Source organism: Pelobates fuscus, chromosome 7 (assembly GCF_036172605.1).
Source record: "Pelobates fuscus isolate aPelFus1 chromosome 7, aPelFus1.pri, whole genome shotgun sequence".
Lineage (NCBI taxonomy): Eukaryota > Metazoa > Chordata > Amphibia > Anura > Pelobatidae > Pelobates > Pelobates fuscus.
Genome location: NC_086323.1, coordinates 73,776,926 through 73,799,429, shown reverse-complemented (window position 1 = coordinate 73,799,429; position 22,504 = coordinate 73,776,926).

Sequence of the window (22,504 nt, the reverse complement as noted above, 5' to 3'; positions counted from 1 at the left end):
GCCCCACAAGCTCATCTTTGATGATACCAGCCCAAACCAGTACTCCACCTCCACCTTGCTGGTGTCTGAGTCGGACTGGAGCTCTCTGCCCTTTACCAATCCAGCCACGGGCCCATCCATCTGGCCCATCAAGACTCACTCTCATTTCATCAGTCAATAAAACCTTAGAAAAATCAGTCTTGAGATATTTCTTGGCCCAGTCTTGACGTTTCAGCTTGTGTGTCTTGTTCAGTGGTGGTGGTCGTCTTTCAGCCTTTCTTACCTTGGCCATGTCTCTGAGTATTGCACACCTTGTGCTTTTGGGAACTTCAGTGATGTTGCAGCTCTGAAATATGGCCAAACTGGTGGCAAGTGGCATCTTGGCAGCTGCACGCTTGACTTCTCAGTTCATGGGCAGTTATTTTGTGCCTTGGTTTTTCCACACGCTTCTTGTGACCCTGTTGACTATTTTGAATGAAACGCTTGATTGTTCGATGATCACGCTTCAGAAGCTTTGCAATTTTAAGAGTGCTGCATCCCTCTGCAAGATATCTCACTATTTTTGACTTTTCTGAGCCTGTCAAGTCCTTCTTTTGACCCATTTTGCCAAAGGAAAGGAAGTTGCCTAATAATTATGCACACCTGATATAGGGTGTTGATGTCATTAGACCACACCCCTTCTCATTACAGAGATGCACATCACCTAATATGCTTAATTGGTAGTAGGCTTTCGAGCCTATACAGCTTGAAGTAAGACACCATGCATAAAGAGGATGATGTGGTCAAAATACTCATTTGCCTAATAATTCTGCACTCCCTGTAGAGATTATCTGTTCCTGTCAGCCTGAAGTCTAGCCTCCAATGATAATATAAGGGAAGCATAGCTGTGCTTCCAATTCAGGCCTTATTAGTTCATAACAGGAATTGCTGGCAGTGATTGATTGAGAGCACAATACTGACTCTTCCAGCCAATCACTGCCTGCTACCCCTGGTATGAAGTGAAGAAGCGCAAAGTTCAAAGCTCTCGCTCTGCCTCCACCAGATCCTCATTGGAGGACATCGTACAGGCTGCCAGGGACTGAAAATTAACTAAAATTGTGAATCTGCACATGTTTATTCCAGGTACCATAACCACATCAATCTGTTGACGTGATTATGGTACGTATAGTTTTCCTTTACCTAAAGACCCTACACTACTATGGAATGCCCTGCATATTTTGCATTTGTTGTTCTGTATTGCTCTGCATTTGTTAAATTAGAGGCATATTCCATTTTGAAATAGGATCTTTAAAACCAAGTTTAATATGCTGTATATTTACAATATTGTTTATTAAGGAATTAATATTTCACAGTACTAGATAACAAAAATAATATTTGCTTTTGAATACATAAGATGCTGTATAAATTTGGTTTCCACAATTTTCACTTGAGTCACCAACACTATGCATTCTATTCTGCTTAGAATCTAGAGACTAAAGATAGCCATTTTGTGGTTCTGATACAAAGGGTCTGTTTAATGGCCATTTAGAGCACTTGGGTACAAATCTTAGCAGCATGGCTCAGTAACACGAGGAGAATATTGATTATAGGAAATCATGTACCTTTAGGATTATGCACATACAGTTATTTTATTTTGTTTATAAAATATTTTACCAGGAAGGATACATTGAGATTTCTCTCTTTTTTAAGTATTGGCCCCCAAACATTGCATTGTTACGATAGGGTACAATATAATATTAAAAATACAAAATAATATTCAAATACACATATATACATTTAATACAGAACAGATAAGAAATGTAATCAACCATGGTTACAGGTGCATTCTGTCTTGAGATATGTTGACAGAGACCTGGATTTTAGAATGGAGGAAGATTTGATTGTGTCCATGAGGTTATTCTATAATTGCAGTGCTCTGTAGGAAAATGAGGATTCAACCACTTTCTTTTTGTATTATGGTATATTAAATGAGTTGCTGGTACTGGATCAGAGGCTAAAGGAGGTGGGAACAGCTGGGGAGTGTATTTTACTCAGGTTTGGTGGGAGCTTCCCAGAAAACACATGGCTGGAAATATGAAGGGTGCTTCTGGATTCCAGTGATAACCAGTTTAGTTCTTTTAACATGTCACAATGGTGGGTCATGTAGTTACATTGCAGCAAAATTATGAAGGTTGCTTTGTGGTGCAGGTGCACACCCTACATCCACATATTCAAGAATTTGTTGTACAATCTCACTGTAGGGCTTAGGCAGAATTTGTTTTAAAACAGGGCATCTAGTTTTGAATAGAGTATTGATAATAGATTTTTTTATGTGAAGGCCTAAAGATAGACTGGGGTCTAGCAACATACCTAGATGTTTGAAATAACGGACTGCGGTCAGTGTGTTATTTGATTTTGCTCTGAGGCATAGAAGGGAATTTTGTCATTTATGTAATTAAGTTACTGTTCCATAGATCATTGTGACAATGTTGTCAGTGTTTAAGAAAAGTTTGTTATTTGTGATCCATGTTTCTACCTCTGTAAACTGGTCGTAGAACACAGCCTCAGGCTGTGGTAGATATGGTTTGCTAGTGTAGACTATGGTGTCGTCTGAGTAAATGTGTACAGTTGAGGCTCTGCGGGGGTTAGGCAGATAATATATGAATAAGTGAATAGTTATGACTGGAAGGGGAGGGGGCTGTCAGAAATGGACACCCATTGTGATTGATCTGATACACATGATGGAAACCATGTTAGCAGATGATCACCAATACCTCATCACCAATGCAGGGGAATGCCATGGTTTGCTGTGTCAAATGCTGTAGCAAAATCAAGGAAAATAGCTTCAGTTAAGTCTCCTTGTTCCATGACAGTTTGGATGTCATTGCAAATGTTTAAGAGGGCAGTTGTAATTGAATGATTTGGACGAATGCCTGATTGATCAGGGGATTAGTTAATTTGATTGTTGCTAATTTTCACATAGTTGGGTGTGAACACATTTTCCCAAGATTTATGACAATACAATGCAATAGAGGAAGCGATGATATCAGACGACAGTTAGATACCAAAGTATTGTCCTCACTTTTATGGATAGGTACTACTCTTGCAGTATCCTAAAGTTTGGGTATGTATCCAGACACCAAGAATTTATTGATTAGGGTAGCAATTGCCGGCGGCACTGAGCAGTAGTCCACCTTCCAAACCCCCGTCTTCCACATAGCACACATATAAAAAGACCACACATGAGCCAGGAAGTCACAAAACTGTCAAACCCCAGAATGTTTACCTATATAAAACAAATATGAGGTGTGAAAAATAAATTAAATATAGACATATTCACCTTAATCCTGCAACTGAGCACTCTATCTTAGCTCCCTGTCACTCATTGCTATAAGCTCTGTCCATTGCACCTTCAGAGCATCATAGAGCAAGCGTACAGAGAATAGGAGAAATTAAACAATGTTCCTATTTCATTAGCAATGCTTGCTGTGGTCTTGCAATGCCTGAAACTGGATTATGATGTATTTGCCAAATCTTTATGCACTTCATCTATGTATCATAAAAAAAAAGGTTAACACAAGTTATGGGTGATTTTAAATGTTTTATTCAGTGGTATACATTCCATATAAGTGACACTTAACCTTTAAGTAAAAGTACACCAATGCAATAACTATCCATGTAATGAAAGTAAATGGCAGATGATGCTAGTGATAAGGGGTCAAACCAAAGCACCAGTTATTAAAGTAAAATGTTGAGTCATGGATTATCCCTTTCATCCATCTTATTAAACATGTGTGTCAAATCACTAGCAGACACCACTATTCTAACATTAGCAAACTTTTAACATTTATTTTGTTGGCTGTGTTGTCAGAATTCCATGTAATACTCCCTAGTTTTCTGATCTCTTCAGTCTGGTGTGGTACCTCATAGTGCCACTACATTTCTGAGGTGCTGTTGCAGGGCTTAATAGATCTGACTCTGTCCCCAGCTGGCCCTACCTTGTAATCATCACCTCCCTACCTATTAAGTCTTCAGTTATCACTTTTTGGTTGCTAGTTAATTGGATTTGTTTCAGGTTTGCCCTATCCAGGGCCGGATTTTCCTATAGGCTAACTAGGCTTTAGCCTAGGGCCTCAAGATCACGGGGGGCCTACATTCAAATTCTTAGCAAAATTAAAATTACACTATTCTAAAAACAGTGAACACTAAAACACTGAACCGAAAATAAGGAGAAATTCTACGCATATGATATGACCAGTAGCGTACTAAGGGGGGGTGGGGGGCGGGGGGACGGTCCGCCCCGGGTGCCACTTACTAGGGGGGTGCCCAGGGCAGACTGCAATGCCCCTCCTGCCGCGATCGCCGAGACCGGCAGTATGCAGCTCCGCAATGTGCAGAGCTGCAGACCATGGATCTCGCATGCACTGCCCAATCAGAGCGTTGCCGCGGGTTACCACGGCAATGCTCTGATTGGGTCTCTCGAGATCCATGGTCTGCAGCTCTGCGGAGCTGCAGACTGGAAATGAGGCCCACCGGACCACCAGGGACCCCACCGGACCACCAGGCAGCCCCCACTGGACCACCAGGGATTTAAGGTAATTTTTTTAATCACCCCCCCTCTCCTCATCACCCCCCTCCCTCTCACAATCACCCCCTCTCCTCATCACCCCCCTCCCTCTCACAATCACCCCCCCCTCTCCTCATCACCCCCTCCCTCTCACAATCACCCCCCCTCACAATCACCCCCCTCTCCTCATCACCCCCTCCCACTCACAATCGCCCCCCTCTCCTCATCACCCCCCTCCCCCTCCCTCTCACAATCACCCCCTCTCACAATCACCCCCCCTCCTCATCACCCCCCTCCCTCTCACAATCACCCCCCTCTCCTCATCACCCCCTCCCTCTCATAATCACCCCCCTCTCCTCATCTCGACTTTTTTTTAATTTATTATCCGTGCCACATTTTTTATAAAGGTTAGTACCAATCACAACTTGTTTCATTAAACATATTGATATATATCACAGTAATGATGTATTTTATTGTCTCTCATGTAATTTACAAACTTAAAAATGGGAGGTGAAAGGGCCTCATAAGTGGAATAGCCGAGGGCCTCTTTTCATCTAAATCTGGCCCTGCTTGTATCCAAAAGGTCTGAGTCCCAGATGCCTTGCTCCATTTATCCTTAACCCCTAAATGCATTGCTCTGTGTATCCTGGCTTCAGGAGGTATTGCTTTGTGAATCCTGGTTCCTGAAGCCTTGCTCACTGTATCCTGATTCCTGGAGGCCTTGCACTGTGTATCCTGGTTCCTGGAGGCCTTGCTCACTGTATCCCGACTCCTGGAGGCCTTGCTTACTGTATCCTGGCTCCTGGAGGCCTTGCTTACTGTATCCTGACTCCTGGAGGCCTTGTACTGTGTGTCCTGGCTCCTGAAGGCCTTGCTCACTGTATCCTGACTCCTGGAGGCCTTGTACTGTGTGTCCTGGCTCCTGAAGGCCTTGCTCACTGTATCCTGACTCCTGGATGCCTTGTTCACTGTATCCTGGCTCCTGGAGGCCTTGCTTACTGTATTCTGACTCCTGGAGGCCTTGTACTGTGTGTCCTGGCTCCTGAAGGCCTTGCTCACTGTATCCTGACTCCTGGAGGCCTTGTACTGTGTGTCCTGGCTCCTGAAGGCCTTGCTCACTGTATTCTGACTCCTAGAGGCCTTGCTCACTGTGTCCTGGCTCCTGGAGGCCTTGCTCACTGAATCTTGGCTCCTGGAGGCCTTGCACCCTGTATCCTACTCCTGGAGGCCTTGCCCTAGTAGTCTGAAGTCCTGAGTCCCAGGTTGCCTTCCTGTTTCCTTGTGTTGAGCTACTTGAATTGAGTTTTCCTGTTTTTTCTTTGGGTTTTAATCTGTGTTATTGTGTTATTGTAACTGATATACTTGATTTCCTTTCTAACCTTATGGTAGAAACCCAAAACACTGACATGTATATTGAGTGTGCACATTTTGAGAGGAAGATGGCAATCTACTTGCCTGTATATCTACTATGTGACACTGTCACACTTGCTATAATTGGATGAGGAGGAGTATGTTGCTACCAGCTTATTGAATAGCATGCATGAATGGGAATCTGCTGTTGCCATATTAGCCTAGAATAGTTTTAATGTTGGAAACTCCCACATACCTTCAGCTAATCAACATCAGAACTTGGTGCAAAAGATGCACCATTTTATGTGTAAACATTGACGCATCTGTTAGTCCCCTTTTTTGGTGCCAGGAGACAATTTATAGGTGTCATGTTGACCTGGTGTCCAAGATTTTTTATGTCTCTATAGAGCAAAGCAGGACCATGCACAAATCAGTGTCAGTTGAGCACCATCAATCATTGATCGCAGTCCTGCATCAGCTGTACTTTAATAAAAAATGCTTCCCGTTTTTTTGTTTTTTTTTGCTGGAGAAGGCCAGATGCAAAATGATGAGCCCTGGCACCAGGCAGGATTGAGGTAAGTTGTCAAACCTTGAGTGTGTTGTCAAAATACACAAGTCTAGGACCGTTTTATTGTCAGGGATTGAATCAGTTTCAAATAATTCCATGAGTATAATAGAATGTAGAACTCCAGGATCATAGATTACAACATGGATTACAATAAATCAAAAACATATGGATACAATTTTTTATTGTAATTCCAAATTATTGTTAAAGTATTGTAAGCCACATTGCACATGGAGGGATATGACGAAAACAGTGCCATCTTAAACCGATGACATCAACTTTTAGCCTCTTGTTAAGTTAGCCTGTATTAGATGAATTTAGAGATATTTTATCATTTCTACAGCGTGCAATGAATCTCACATTAAAATTGCATTTAATAAGCATTTTGCAAATCAGTTTGCAAGAACAAAGTTTTTGACTGGTCTTGACTTTTCTCTTTGACAATCATTTGGTAATTGCAACATCACAGACTCAGCGGACTAGAATACAAAGCTAGTATAATGCTTGCTTTTGTCTTGGATTGCCTGTAATTAGATTATGATGTATTTGCCAAATCTTTATGCACTTCATCTATGTATCATTTAAAAAATTCAAAAAAATTACACAAGTTATAGGTAATTTTCAATGTTTTAATCAGTGGTATAAATTCTAGAGAAATGACAATTAACCTTTAAGTAAAAGTACACAATGCAATAACGTTCCTTAGTATGCAGAGAAAATGTAGTTTGCAGCATATACAGCGAATTAGCAACAAATAGTAGTAATATATGAATTAGCAATAGCATTAACCTCTTAAGGACCAAACTTCTGGAATAAAAGGGAATCATGACATGTCACACACGTCATGTGTCCTTAAGGGGCTAAAGGGACACATTGAAGTGGTCTGGGTGCAATCTCCCTGTCTCCTGTAAAACATACAGTTTCAGAGAAATTGCAATGTTTATATTGCAGCGTTATGACTGACTCGAGTGACTGTCTCTCAGACAGCCACTAGAGGCGCTTTCTGCATTTACAGAGTTTGACTCAGTAAAAACGACACTGGATGTTCTTGCTTTGAATGAGGACACCCGGTGTTTTCAAAATACCCATAGGAAAGTATTGATTCAATGCTCCCCTGTGGTGATAGTTTAATGCGTGCATGGTGCTCTCTGTGCAATCACATACGCTTCTCCCCCATTGCCAACCTTGTAAGAGGCAGAGACAGAGACAGCTTTAAATGATCTCTGCACTGGAAAGAGGTAAGTTTTAATGTTTTTTTTCATTTTTAACGCTTTCCACCCGGGGGAGAGGAGAATATATACCCTTATGGCTGATGGACACTATCGTGTTAGGAACACACTTTTGTATTCCTAATGCTATATTGTTCCTTTAACAGGAAGAAACGTAAAAAAACAAAACAAAAAAAAAAAACATCCAAATCCATCAGTGATATTATTTTTCTCACCACTGGGTAAAAAAAAATCCTATGACACAAGGCAATTTTTATTTCTTTATTTATGTTCACTTGATCAACATCAGCAAGTCATTTCTTCTAACTATGTATATATAATACTATTAACGGTGCTTGATGTAACAGTACCTAGTGGAACTGTGGATATAATACAATTCCTATTATACATTGTGCTAGCAAAATTTCCAGGAAAATATATCTTTTCATCTATCATTTCTGTGTGTGCATTCACAAGAAACAAGTTATCTTTTTCACCAAGACAATGTTTACAATAAGTGAATACCTACCTTAAGGTCACCTGGTCATCTTCATATTTTATTGTTAACTGGTTGACGTTAAAGATTTTGCTCTTGCTAACAATAGTTCACTGGATTAAAACATTAGTATTATTTATTGAGTATGAAGGTAATTCCTGCTAAACCATTAGATCACTCCCAGTGCCACTGTATCTATGACAGCGCTGTGTAGATGAGACATGACATCTTATTATCATCACATTAATTGAGTAAAAATAAATGTGATAAAAAACACAATTTAACAAATACAGTGTCAGAATGAAACAATTAAAGTGATAGTGCTTTGATGAATATACGTACAATGCATATCACATATCTGATCTATATCAAATGACAATGAGAGCCACTATCACTTTATTTGTTTCATTCTGACACTGTTTTCTTTTTGTATTGCTTTTTTTCACATTCATTTTGCATTATATATTCACAATACTCTTACAGCCGTTTAATTAAATACACTTCAGTTCATTTAGCATTAGCAGTATTTAATGTATCTCCCATGTTGGAATTAGCGTAGCACCCACCTATATTGGGGTACTGTGGTCATATGGTGCAGCTGATCCCCATATCTGTTTTCTGAGATAGGTGTTTTTAAGTAGCCCCGTAAAATGTTAAACAGTATTTTTGTGTGCGCGCTCTTCCTTAACCTGTATTTTGTAAATATGAAAAAAGTCTGCTCATGATGATTCCTGATCAGTGGTTCTAAGGTACATAGAGAGGAATGTTTTGGATTTGAGAGAGTCAGGTAGTGGTGGTAGTATAGACAGATGGTTGCATGAACAGACAGACTGACAGTTGGACAGACTGAAAGGTGGACAGACTAGTAGAGGTAGCCACTTTAGAGGTGGCCATCTTGTGACTGTATCACAGTTTGCAAACCCTCAGTGATAGTTTCTGATGTTAAAACATGTATGCAGAGAGCATGTGATGTCTGCAGCCAATCACATTTTATGTTTTTTAAAGCAGCTCCCAGCTTTTCCTTGCGTAGGAAACAAAATGCTTCTTCAAGTCTCATACGATGTTCTATGCCAGACTTCCCCAAACACCGGCCCTCCAGATATTGCTCAGCCTATCTATTTAATTCATAGAATCATGGGTGTTTTAGTTCAGCAACATCTGGAGGGCCATAGTTTGGGGAAGCCTGCTCTATGCCCTAAAATTCTTAGCGATAGGTCGTATTCATTCATTAATTTTCGTAATAAGCTACTCAAAACTTTGAAAATAATAATCAGCTTAAGCATGCTTTACGATAGTACTTATTATTATAACTATTCTATTTCTGATGTCAGCTAGCAAAAAGATGAAGCACCAACCCTAGAACCAAGTAGATTTACACTATTGCATAAAAAAAACTGAACATCAATAGCCATAGATAGAGCTATTGGTGATGACAAGAGACCAACAACATGGTAGGGATAACTTTGTGAGCCAAATCAGTAATACTGCAATTAACATGTAACAAAAATCTAAAATTATTAAAGGAGCACTATAGGGTCAGGAACACAAACATGTGTTCCGGACCCTATACTGTTAAAACCACCATCTAGTTCCTCTCCCCCCCCCCTTTCCTCTTTAAATATAGTAAAATCTTACTTGTATTCAAGCCTCAAGCTGCTGGCTCTCCCCCTGTTTGCCTGGGAACTGCCTCTATCTGCTGACATCATCAGAAATGGTGGTCTCAGCCAATCATAGTGCTTCCCCATAGGATTGGCTGAGCCTGTGAAGGAGGCATATCAGGGGCAGAGCCAGCACAGGTCAAACACAGACCTGGCCAATCAACATGTCCTCATAGAGAAGGATTGAGTCAATGCATCTCTATAACGAAAGTTCAGTGTCTCTATGCAGAGGGAGGAGATACTGATATGTTGGGATGCATACTAGGCAAGACTGGGATAGGAAGCAGCTCTAGCAGCCATCTAAGGAGTGGCCAGTGAAGTTATCACTAGGCTGTAATGTAAACACTGCATTTTCTCTGAAAACACAGTGCTTACAGTGCGCCTTAGGGCGCACCAGCCCTGGGGGCGCAACATCAGGCTGACCGGAAGGAGGGAAGCGCACTGCGCTCCCCTCCAGACGGTTACTATTTGTAGCGTGGCCGAGCACAGCCCAGAGATTCCCGCCCGCGGAGCCCAGCCTCGGCCCACCCACCTCCTACACTGGTGTCTGCCGACTGCCGCAGGCTGTGTGGAGGGGGCGGGGATATGACATCGTATCCCTGCTCCCTGTGTACCACACAGTGTGGCTGGCGCCCAGTGATGGGGCTGGGCTGCAGGACAGGACTCCACGGAGCCAGAGAGCATGCACCCCAGGGACAAGATTAAACTGATGTAAGTATGAAATTATGCATGTATGTATGTCTATGTATGTCTGTCTCTGTATGTATGGATGCCTGTCTGTATGTCTCTGTATGTATGTATGTCTCTGTATGTATGTATGTCTCTGTATGTATGTCTGTCTCTGTATGCCTATGTATGTATGTATGTCTCTGTATGTATGTATGTCTCTGTATTTCTATGGATGTCTGTCTCTGTATGTCTATGTATGTCTATCTCTGTATGTCTATCTGTCTGTATGTTTGTATGTATGTCTCTGTATGTATGGATGTCTCTGTATGTATGGATGTCTCTGTATGTATGTATGTATGTATGTATGTATGTCTCTGTATCCATGTATGTATGTATGTATGTATCTATCTGCATGCATGCATGCATGCATACATGTATGTTTGTCTCTGAATGTCTGTATATATGTCTCTGTATGCATGTGTGTAACTGTGTGCCTTTATGTCTCTGTATGTACGGATGTATGTATGTGTCTGTGTGTCTCTGTATGCATGTATGTATGTATGTGTCTGTATGACGGTTTGCCTCTGTATGTATGTATGTATGTATGTTTGTATGGGTCTGTATGCATGTTTCTGTATGCCTGTATGTACATATGTATGTGTATGTATGCCTGTATGTATGTATGTATGCCTGCATGCCTGTATGTTTCTGTATGCCTGTATTTCTCTGTATGTATGTATGTATGTGCCTGTATGTCTTTGTATGTATGTTTCTGTATGCCTGTATGTGTCTGTATGACGGTAGGCCTCTGTATGTATGCATGTCTTGATATACCTTCATGTCTCTGTATACATGTATGTCTCTGTGTCTGTATGTCTCTGTATGATTATTTCTGTGTTTGTATGACAGTGTACCTGTATGACTGAAAAATGATGGCTGTGGCTTGGGAGGAAATACACACAGGTGAAGATGCATTTTTTTTATTTATTTTTAACCCCTTAAGGACCAAACTTCTGGAATAAAAGGGAATCATGACATGTCACACATGTCATGTGTCCTTAAGGGGTTAAAGGAGGGTAAGGGCGCCAAAATGCATCTTCGCCTGTGTAACTAAAAATCCTAGCACCGGCCCTGCTTACAGCTAAAACCCTGACGAGAATGATTCTACTCACCAGAACAAATGCAATAAGCTGTAGTTGTTCTGGTGACTATAGAAATATTAAATACATAGAGAGGTAATATAATGGGGGCAAACAGAACATCTAATACAAGTAGTCTGCAATCTTCTTTCTCACATAAAATAACTCCAGTTCTTGAAGAACTCTTTCTTGCAGATTATATTCAGTAACTTTTGTATTATGATATATAGAGTCAATGTCACAGGCCTACTGAGAGCAAGCTGGGCCTGAGGACATAATTATGTCCTGGGCCTCTTGAAGGCCTATATTCATACGCAAAGAAAGTGTTATGTGTAACTTTTATGTTATTTTGTATGTCTACAGTGGAAAGTCATATGAAAGAATGGATGTTTATACTTGCTCTTAATAATTTAGTGAATAAATGTGCTAATTTGTATATATAATACCAGTGGTATTGCATGTGTACATCTGCATATGGACGGTCAATCTGTATGTTTCATGTAATGTCGGTACATGTGATTGCAAAGGTACATTTGAGTGCACTTAAGAATGTGTGTGTGAATGCAGGTATGCATTTGTGAGAATGTATGAAGGCAGTGTGTATTTTTAGAGTGTCTGTGTGTGACTGCTGTTTTGAATTTATGTGGAGTGTCACTGTACTGGTGTGAAGGTAGAGGTGTATTTGTTGAATGTCTAAGTGTTTATGTAACTGCAGCTATGTATTTGTAGGGAATGTGAGTGTGTGCACATAAAGTAGGAATGTAAAGACAGATTTTTTTTCTTTTGCTCTTTGTCTTTTCATCCCACAACCTGAGTATCTAATGATCCCAACTGCACTTTCATTTTTGTACCCCTACTTTCCTCCAATTTGTGTCTGCTTCCCTCCATGTGACAAGCCTCCTCTACATGTGACAAAAAAGGCTCACCTGAACATGTATACTTAACATGTATATGATTTTGTGAACAATAAATGCAACATACAACATTCAGCGCACCCAACTTTAAGCTAGTTTCAAGTCCATCCATTTTTGTAAAATATTCATCTATCAGGGAATATTTTTTCTCCATGAATGATTATGGTTACTGGAGTATTGCTGTTATTATCATTTTATTATTTCTCCAAATCAATGGTATACACATCCATAAACACACAGAATTATCTTGTCTCTTACCAAAAGTTCCACTTTAGTGCATTTTAATTTCTTCATCATAAATCCTTTGTTTTGATAGCTATGTCTGGCAGCTCAGGATGATAGAATTGCTGGTGCGTCCCACTAGAGTATTATTATTATTTTGGTAATTTTTTTGTTCTCCAGACTGAGAAATACATTTGCAGCTGACTGAGAATAGTTTAAAATAATATTTACTGAACTCTCAGAGGTAACAATCACCTAACAAGTTTAATTACCAGTGATCCACAGGGATTTAAATAGTGTTTTATATGTTTTATTTTGCTAGGACTGAATAATAAAAGCTAGCTAACGCCACATATAGAAAAGAAAGATTGTTCCTTTGAGGAAGTATTAATTTAAATTATCGTATACATTTTCCTATAAGTGCCTCACATTCTTGAATGGCCCGATTAATCTGTCTTTTTGTGTTTTGTTACCAGAGTATTTTATTGATTTGGTTGGTAGATGGTTAATGTTTATCCCCATGTGTTTTTGTACCTCTATTGGATTTTATGTTTCAATTTCTTCTTTTTATTTTTAAAGGTTAATTGCATTTGGTAAATTGTTAAGAGTGGCTGTTGTGGAATGTGTTGGGTAAAAGAGTATACTGGTTGGAATAATCTATTACAAGTGATACTTGGTTCATATTCTTACGGCAAATCTGAAAGTGGTATGGCATAGACAAGCTTCTGATTTGCATCCTTTAGTTACAAAAAGATTACAATACCAAGCCATATTAAGTGCGAGAGGAGTCAACTTACTTATATTTCAGTTTTAACGGGACACTACAGTCACCAGAACAGCTACAGCTGTTTAAGTACACTTTTTTGCAATAAACTTTTTAGAGAAAATGCAGGGTTTTCATTACAGCCTAGGGATAACTCCACTGATGGCTACTAGAGGGGCTTCCTGATGCAGTTGCCATTCAGTGTCTCCACCCTCTGCAATAGAGAATCATTGATTCAATGCATCTCTATGATGAGATACTGATTGGCTAGGGCTGTGTTTGACTTGTGCTTGCTCTGCCCCTAATCTGCCTCCTTTACAGTTTCAGCCAATCCTATGGGAAATCATTGCGATTGGCTCAAAGAATCACTTCTGATGATGTCAGACAAACAGGTAGATCAGGACAGAGCCAGCTGTATTGAATACAAGTAAGATATTACTATACTTTGGAAAACAAGGGGGTAACAGGGGACAAGATGGCGATTTAACACTATAGGGTCAGGAATGCATGCTTGTGTTCCTGACCCTATAGTGTTCCTTTAGCACCTTAGTGACAGACCGTTTTTTAATTTCTTACCATTAAGGACCAGTGCTGTTTTAAAATTTCTGCAGTGTTTGTATTTAGCAGTAATTTTCCTTTTACTCATTTACTGTACCCACATATACTATATACTGTGTTTCTCACCAATAAATGGTCATATCATAATTTACTATAAAAAAACAAAAATATGACCTGATGAAAGTCTGTGAGTAACAGACTGAAACGTCGATTTATCTGTAAAGTTTATTAAAAGTTAAGTTTTATACTTTTTTAAGTCCTGGGAGTGCTATCTGCAATATCTTTTGCTATATATATATATATACATATATATATATATATATATATATATATATATATATTAACATCAAAATAATACATTTAAAATAAAATTAAATATATATATAATTTTTTAATTTTATTTTTTACATTTTTTACATTTTTTTTAATTATTATTTATATATTATATATTTGTGTTCGGGCATTCTCATATGATATAGAATAAGATGGTTGTAGCGATGTAGCTTTAGGAATAATCGGTTGATGTGTGCCGAAACCGACGTATGCTGTAGGCCGGTAAAAAGTGGGCTTACATAGAGGAAATATGAACAATGGGAGTGGAGGGTGGGGCTATTCGTCTGACCCACAAAGGTAAGTAGGGAAAGGGGGGAGTCCCTTTTGTAGGTCTATAGCCCCTCCCACAACTTCAGGCCATGCCTTCCAATTTGTGTTCGGGGCATTCTCATATGATATAGAATAAGATGGTTGTAGCGATGTAGCTTTAGGAATAATCGATTGAGGTGTGCCAAAACCGAGGTATGCTGTAGGCCGGCAAAAAGTGGGCAAAAAGAGAAATATTAATGCAAAACATTATACAGGATCATAGTGCATTTGTTAACCATCAGGTAGACATTTTAATGAAAGCTTCCTAATTCCTGAATCGGCTGTGGTATGTAAGTCGCATAAGCCTATGATTCTGAGCGGCCCCATGTCTTTAACATGTGCGGGGATATCTTGGCTATATAGTGCATGAACTTATCTGTGGTAAGGACAGTATTGTACAGTGACAGTAATGGTTCAGTGGTGATTATGGTGGTGTGCCCAAGAACGTAACCAGTACCTTAACCGGGCACCCAGCATTGCTTGTAAGATAGTAGGTTACATGCACTGGTTCGCACATCTGACTCGTCTTAGTTTTAGGAAGGGACCGGACATAGTGGTTTGTGTGTTTTAGAACAATAAGAGGTCAACAGGCAATCTTGTTTATGATGTTTGCAGCTGATAGTGAGTTATACCTTGAGAAAGCAGTTAAAGGCTAGATAGGTATCAGTTTTGATGACTGCATTGGTGCATGGTTCGGAAGGTGCATGGTCGAGTGGTTCTGATATGGTTTGAACATTGTATGTCTATGGCCAGTATTTAGTTGTAGCGGGAACGTCCGCTTGGCTATGTCTCTAAGTAAGGTATGGATGGGGTAGGAGGATAGGAACCTTTGTTGTTTGGGAAGGAGAAATACGTATAGTGTTGAATGTCCGTGAGATAAAGTTTAACCGTGCTGTGTGAGAATTTTTAACTTAAGGTGGCAAAAAGAAGTGAATGCCATAAATGGTGAAACCTCAAACCAGCTATCTAAGTCATGGTCCGACATGAAACGTATTGTATAAGTGGAAACCCTGTAGCAAGCGTGTTGAGTGCTGGTGGACAAGGCCTGTTTAGTCAGAGCCCGGCTATGTTGGCGAGGTTCATGTAATCCATGACCTTGACCATAAATGACCCCCTGCCATGGCGGCTGTCACGTCAGCTGCCACAGTAGTTTACCATTACGTGTGGTTAGGTCTGCCGTGGCTTGGTTGTCTAGGGACAGCCCCTGATCATCAAGCGGGAGTGTGAAAAAAGCAAAGTGGTCTGAGATGAAAGCGCAGCCTGCGGTATGATGCGCATGGCAAATTTAAGGAACCTGGCAGGGATTGTAGTTCCATGCGGTTGCGAGTACCAAGCAGGAGTTGGTAATTGGTGTTGTTGCGACTGTTCCTATTTCTCACGTGGTAACTTGTTGGCAAGGATGCCAAGTCAAGTTGTATGTCCAGGAATGTAACGATAGTGTCTGGGTCTTCTGTGACCTTAGGGAATACTGGGACCCCCAAGTGTTCAGACATACTAATGGCTTCCTTGAAGCTTCTAGAGGGAAAGGCGTTCCTTTTGACCAACAAGAAATCATCTCGGGAGTGTATAACTGTGGGGCATCTGGATATGTTTAACCACAACCAGCAAATAGTTCTACGAATATATTTAAGATTGTGGCTGCTCTTGACCCGAAAGTTAAGCAGGAGACGAAATATATGACTGCTGCCCATAAATGCCCTGTAAGTGCCAGTGTAGGGTGGATGATGGCAGTCTGAAATGTGTTGTGATATCAGTTTTACCTAACCAGGCTTCCCCCGCTGCTTGAGTGATAGCTGTAATGGTATGAACAATGGTGGCATACTGTAATAAAGACTCCTCGGAAGGGTATGAGGGAGTTGAGACTTGGGGTAGCCGAGGCGTGAGGTGCAGATAAGTCTATGATCAGTTACAGTGTGAGGGAAGATTCCCTGTGACAATCCCAATGGGATTGTGCCACGCGGTAAATGGTGTAGATCGGAGAGGCCCAGGTAGAAATCTTTCTGCCATTCTTGGGCCATGAGTGCTGCTGTGATAACTGCAAGTTAGGGCATTCTAGATTTCCCCAAAAGTATATGGCAATACCTGTCCGGAAGGCTTTTAAAATTGGAGATTAGGAAATCAACTAAATGTCTGGAAGGGTGATGAGTTAGAAAGTACAGGAAATGCATAATGTTTACAGACGTGAAGTAATGTTGAGGGTACATTTATTGGGACACATGGTTTTCATGTTCCCTGACGTATTGGGAACATATCTGCCACAGTCTGCATGCACGGAAACTACTTGTGCCAACATGGAAATTGTTGCAAATCTGCAATTTGCCAAAGAGAATGGGATGACCCAATTTGTCTCTGGTAGTTCTGAGGTGCTAGAGCTTGGAGCCTGAAACGTGATCGTCCGCTGCGTTGGGACAAAATTGTCGTGTGGGACTAGCAACATCCTCTCCAAGTGAAAGATGAAGATAGCCATTATTATATGAACCCACAGTGTGCTAGTACTGGCTTGCTAGCTAAAGCCGCATGGCGAAACAATTAATCCTTTGTTTTGTGACAGGTGAGGCCCTGCTAGTTGCCAAGTGGCTTGAGAGGCTCTATCTACTATGCAATGGCGCGAGGGAATTTGTGGCCACCAACATAATGGCAGGATGTTGGCCTCTCGGTGACTGTAACCAGAAAAAAGGGGAGGGGAGTGACAGGTGAGGCCCTCTCTATATACCATGCGAGGCGGCTAGCTCACGAGTGGCCCGATGGGTGTTTGCCTCCGAGCGTTGAGGCGGGGTGTTGGCCTCGCGGGACCACTATACGACAGGCGTAGATGCCAAGAAAGGAGAATACCTATTGGAAACCTATAGTCCCTAATTGCCAGTACGCTAAGGATGTATCCAGGGGAAAACAGAAAATGTATGTAAATACCACATAAGCAGGTGTATATACCTGGTAGTATGATTAGATACCCTTACTGGTCATAAGGGTTATTAATACCTGTATCCCGGACGGGTAAAACAATGTTTGAAAATTGAATATAGACATTTAAAAGCGTATACCCATATGTGTGTTATGCATGTTTAATAGAGCAAAGTGCTCCCTCCCAATGTTTATTGTATGCTTGTTAATGCCCCTGTTTGAAGAAAATTAACTTGTCGGGAGTGTTATATCATCTGTGATATTGAATACAACTGTACCAGGAAACATGAGTGTAGTGAACCATGACTGGCTGCTGAATAACCTAATGTGTGAAAGTACGTAATTGGAAGGACTTATATTTTAAGCGTGCAACCATGCAAATATTCCGTAGGAGTCAGTATAAAAGCGAAAATGCTGTAGTTAGTTTGTTTGCTTATGAAGTTAAATAAAGTCTGAGAAGCCTGTAGTATACCGATTGACCAGTAGGGGTCAGCATGTAGGCGAAAATGCAGTGGTTCGTTGGTTTCTACATGAAATGCAATAATGTCTGAGAAGCCTGTAGTACACCAAATGACCGGTAGGGGTCAGTGTGTAGGTAAAAATGCAGTGGTTTATTGGTTTGTACATGAAAATGCAAAAACGTTTAAGAAGCCTGTAGTACATTGAATGACTGATAGGGGTCAGTGTGTAGGCACGAATGCAGTGGTTCATTGGTTTTTACCTGAAATGCAATAATGTCTGAGAAGCCTGTAGTACACCGAATGACCGGTAGGGGTCAGTGTGTAGGTGAAAATTTAGTGGTTTATACATGAAAATGCAAACAACGTCTAAGAAGCCTGTAGTACACCGAAATGACTGGCAGGGGTCAGTGTGTAGGCGAAAATGCAGTAGTTCGTTGGTTTGTACATGAAATGCAATAATGTCTGAGAAGCCTGTGGTACACCAAATGACCGGTAGGGATCAGTGTGTAGGCGCAAATGCAGTGGTTCGTTGGTTTGTACCTGAAATGCAATAATGTCTGAGAAGCCTGTAGTACACCGAATGACTGGTAGGGGTCAGTGTGTAGGTGAAAATGCAGTGGTTTATTGGTTTGTACATGAAAATTCAAACAACATCTAAGAAGCCTGTAGTACACTGAATGCAACAATGTCTGAGAAGCCTGTAGTATACCGAATGACCGGTAGGGGTCAGTATGTGGGCGAAAATGCAGTGGTCCGTTGGTTTGTACATGAAATGCGATAATGTCTAAGAAGCCTGTAGTACACCCAAAGACCAGTAGGGGACAGTGTGTAGGCAAAAAATTACATAGAAACATAGAAACATAGAAACATAGAATGTGACGGCAGATAAGAACCATTCGGCCCATCTAGTCTGCCCAGTTTTCTAAATACTTTCATTAGTCCCTGGCATTATCTTATAGTTAGGATAGCCTTATGCCTATCCCACGCATGCTTAAACTCCTTTACTGTGTTAACCTCTACCACTTCAGCTGGAAGGCTATTCCATGCATCCACTACCCTCTCAGTAAAGTAATACTTCCTGATATTATTTTTAAACCTTTGTCCTTCTAATTTTAGACTATGTCCTCTGGTTGTGGTAGTTTTTCTTCTTTTAAATATAGTCTCCTCCTTTACTGTGTTGATTCCCTTTATGTATTTAAATGTTTCTATCATATCCCCCCTGTCTCGTCTTTCCACCAAGCTATACATGTTAAGATCCTTTAACCTTTCCTGGTAAGTTTTATCCTGCAATCCATGAACCAGTTTAGTAGCCCTTCTTTGAACTCTCTCTAAGGTATCAATATCCTTCTGAAGATATGGTCTCCAGTACTGTGTACAGTACTCCAAGTGAGGTCTCACCAGTGTTCTGTACAATGGCATGAGCACTTCCCTCTTTCTACTGCTAATACCTCTCCCTATACAACCAAGCATTCTGCTAGCATTTCCTGCTGCTCTATTACATTGTCTGCCTACCTTTAAGTCCTCAGAAATAATCACCCCTAAATCCCTTTCCTCAGATGTTGAGGTTAGGACTCTATCAAATATTCTGTACTCTGCCCTTGGGTTTTTACGTCCAAGATGCATTATCTTGCACTTATCCACATTAAATGTCAGTTGCCACAACTCTGACCATTTTTCTAGTTTACCTAAATCATTTGCCATTTGGCTTATCCCTCCTGGAACATCAACCCTGTTACATATCTTAGTATCATCCGCAAAAAGACACACCTTACCATCAAGACCTTCTGCAATATCACTAATAAAAATATTAAAGAGAATGGGTCCAAGTACAGATCCCTGAGGTACCCCACTGGTGACAAGCCCAAGCTTCGAATATACTCCATTGACTACAACCCTCTGTTGCCTGTCACTCAGCCACTGCCTTACCCATTCAACAATATTGGAATCCAAACTCAAAGATTGCAGTTTATTGATAAGCCTTCTATGTGCAACAGTGTCAAAAGCCTTACTGAAATCTAGGTAAGCAATGTCTACTGCACCACCCTGATCTATAATTTTAGTTACCCAATCAAAAAAATCAATAAGATTAGTTTGGCATGATCTCCCTGAAGTAAACCCATGTTGTCTCTGATCTTGAAATCCATGTGTTTTTAGATGTTCAACAATCCTATCCTTTAACATGGTTTCCATCACTTTCCCCACTACTGAAGTAAGGCTTACTGGCCTATAGTTGCCCGACTCCTCCCTATTACCTTTCTTGTGAATGGGCACAACATTCGCTAACTTCCAATCTTCTGGGACTACTCCTGTTAACAATGATTGGTTAAATAAATCTGTTAATGGTTTTGCTAGTACACCACTAAGCTCTTTTAATAGCTTTGGGTGTATTCCATCAGGTCCCATTGACTTATTTGTCTTTACTTTTGAGAGTTGAAATAGAACCTCTTCCTCTGTAAACTCACGTGTAATAAATGACTCATTTATCCTTTTTTTTAACAGAGGTCCCTTTCCTTCATTTTCAGCTGTAAATACCGAACAAAAATATTCATTGAGGCAGTCAGCTAGACCTTTATCCTCATCTACATACCTTCCTTCTTTTGTTTTTAATCTAACTAATCCTTGTTTTACTTTTCTTTTCTCATTTATGTATCTAAAAAAAGTTTTGTCCCCCTTTTTTACTGACTGTGCTATTTTCTCTTCTGTGTGTGATTTGGAAGCTCTTATAACTTGCTTAGCCTCTTTCTGCCTAATCTTATAGGTCATTCTGTCTTCCTCACTCTGGGTTTTTTTATAATTACTAAGTGCTAACTTTTTGTTTTTTACTATTTTGGCCACATCTGTGGAGTACCACAGTGGTTTCTTGAATTTTTTGCTTTTACTGACAAGCCTAATGCAATTTTCTGTTGCCTTCAGTAGTGCAGCTTTTAAATAATCCCATTTATTTTGGACTCCATTTAAATTGCTCCAGTCTGATAATGACTCCTTTACACATATTCTAATTTTAGAAAAGTCTGTTTTTCTAAAGTCTAAAACTTTTGTTTTTGTGTGGTGTGACTCAGTCACTGTTCTTATATTAAACCACACTGACTGATGATCACTGGATCCTAAACTTTCACCTACAGTAATATCTGATACCAAATCTCCATTTGTTAACACTAAATCTAGTATGGCCTCTTTACGAGTTGGCTCCTCAACGACTTGTTTTAGAGACAATCCCAGTAGGGAGTTTAGAATATGTGTGCTTCTGGCACAAGTAGCTATTTTTGTTTTCCAATTCACATCAGGAAGATTAAAGTCACCCATGGTGATAACTTCCCCCTTCATTGTCATTTTAGCTATTTCTTCAACTAGTAGATTATTTAACTCTTCAATTTGTCCTGGGGGCCTATAAATCACACCTACACGAACTACTGTGTGATTACCAAATTCTAACGTAACCCAAATGGACTCTATGTTCGTCTCACTAACCTTTATTAGGCTAGATTGTATGCTATCCTTCACATACAGGGCCACCCCTCCCCCTTTCTTGCCTTCCCTGTCTTTTCTATATAAAGAGTACCCTGGTTTTGCTATGTCCCAGTCATTTTTTTCATTATACCATGTCTCAGTAACAGCGACTAAATCTACACTATCAGTTGCCATTATTGCCACAAGTTCATGGATCTTATTCCCTAAACTGCGAGCATTTGTAGACATGACTCTAAGCTTATCATTTTTTAACACACTTGCTACAGGCACCTTCTGTCCTTGTTTTGGGGGACAATTGGATTAATGTTTTATCACCCTTTTGCCCCCCTATCCTAGTTTAAATACATCTTAGCAAAACCTCTGAACTGCTCACTGAGAACATTTGTTCCCTTTTGAGAAAGATGCAAACCATCTTTTTTGTACAGTTTATTTCCATTCCAAACAGAGCTACCATGAGCAATAAAGCCAAATCCTTGCTCCCGACACCATTCACCAAGCCACAAGTTAAAGTCCCTAATACGCATCCGCCTGTCATTCTGAGTGTTATGCACAGGCAGAACTTCAGAGAATGACAGTGTGGAAGCAACCTGCCGTATATCATTGGCAAAAACACTAAAAACTTCCTTAACCTCTGAAACCTCATTGCAAGCCAAGTCATTTGTCCCTAAATGGACAAGTACATCCAATTCCCCTTCCTGCTTTGCTTGCTTAACAATATTACAGATACGTCTCCTGTCTCTGTGAGCAGTAGCTCCGGGAAGACACCTCACAAGACCACCATTGTCCATCTCCACACCTCTTATGATGGAATCCCCCAACAACAACTGCTTTCTATTAGGCCTCATCATAGTCTTCAAGCCTCTCTGCACAACACCACTGGCCTCAATGCCTCTCTCCACAACAGCACTAGCCTCAGTGCCTCTCTCCACAACACCTCTAGCCTCAGTGCCTCTCTCCACAACACC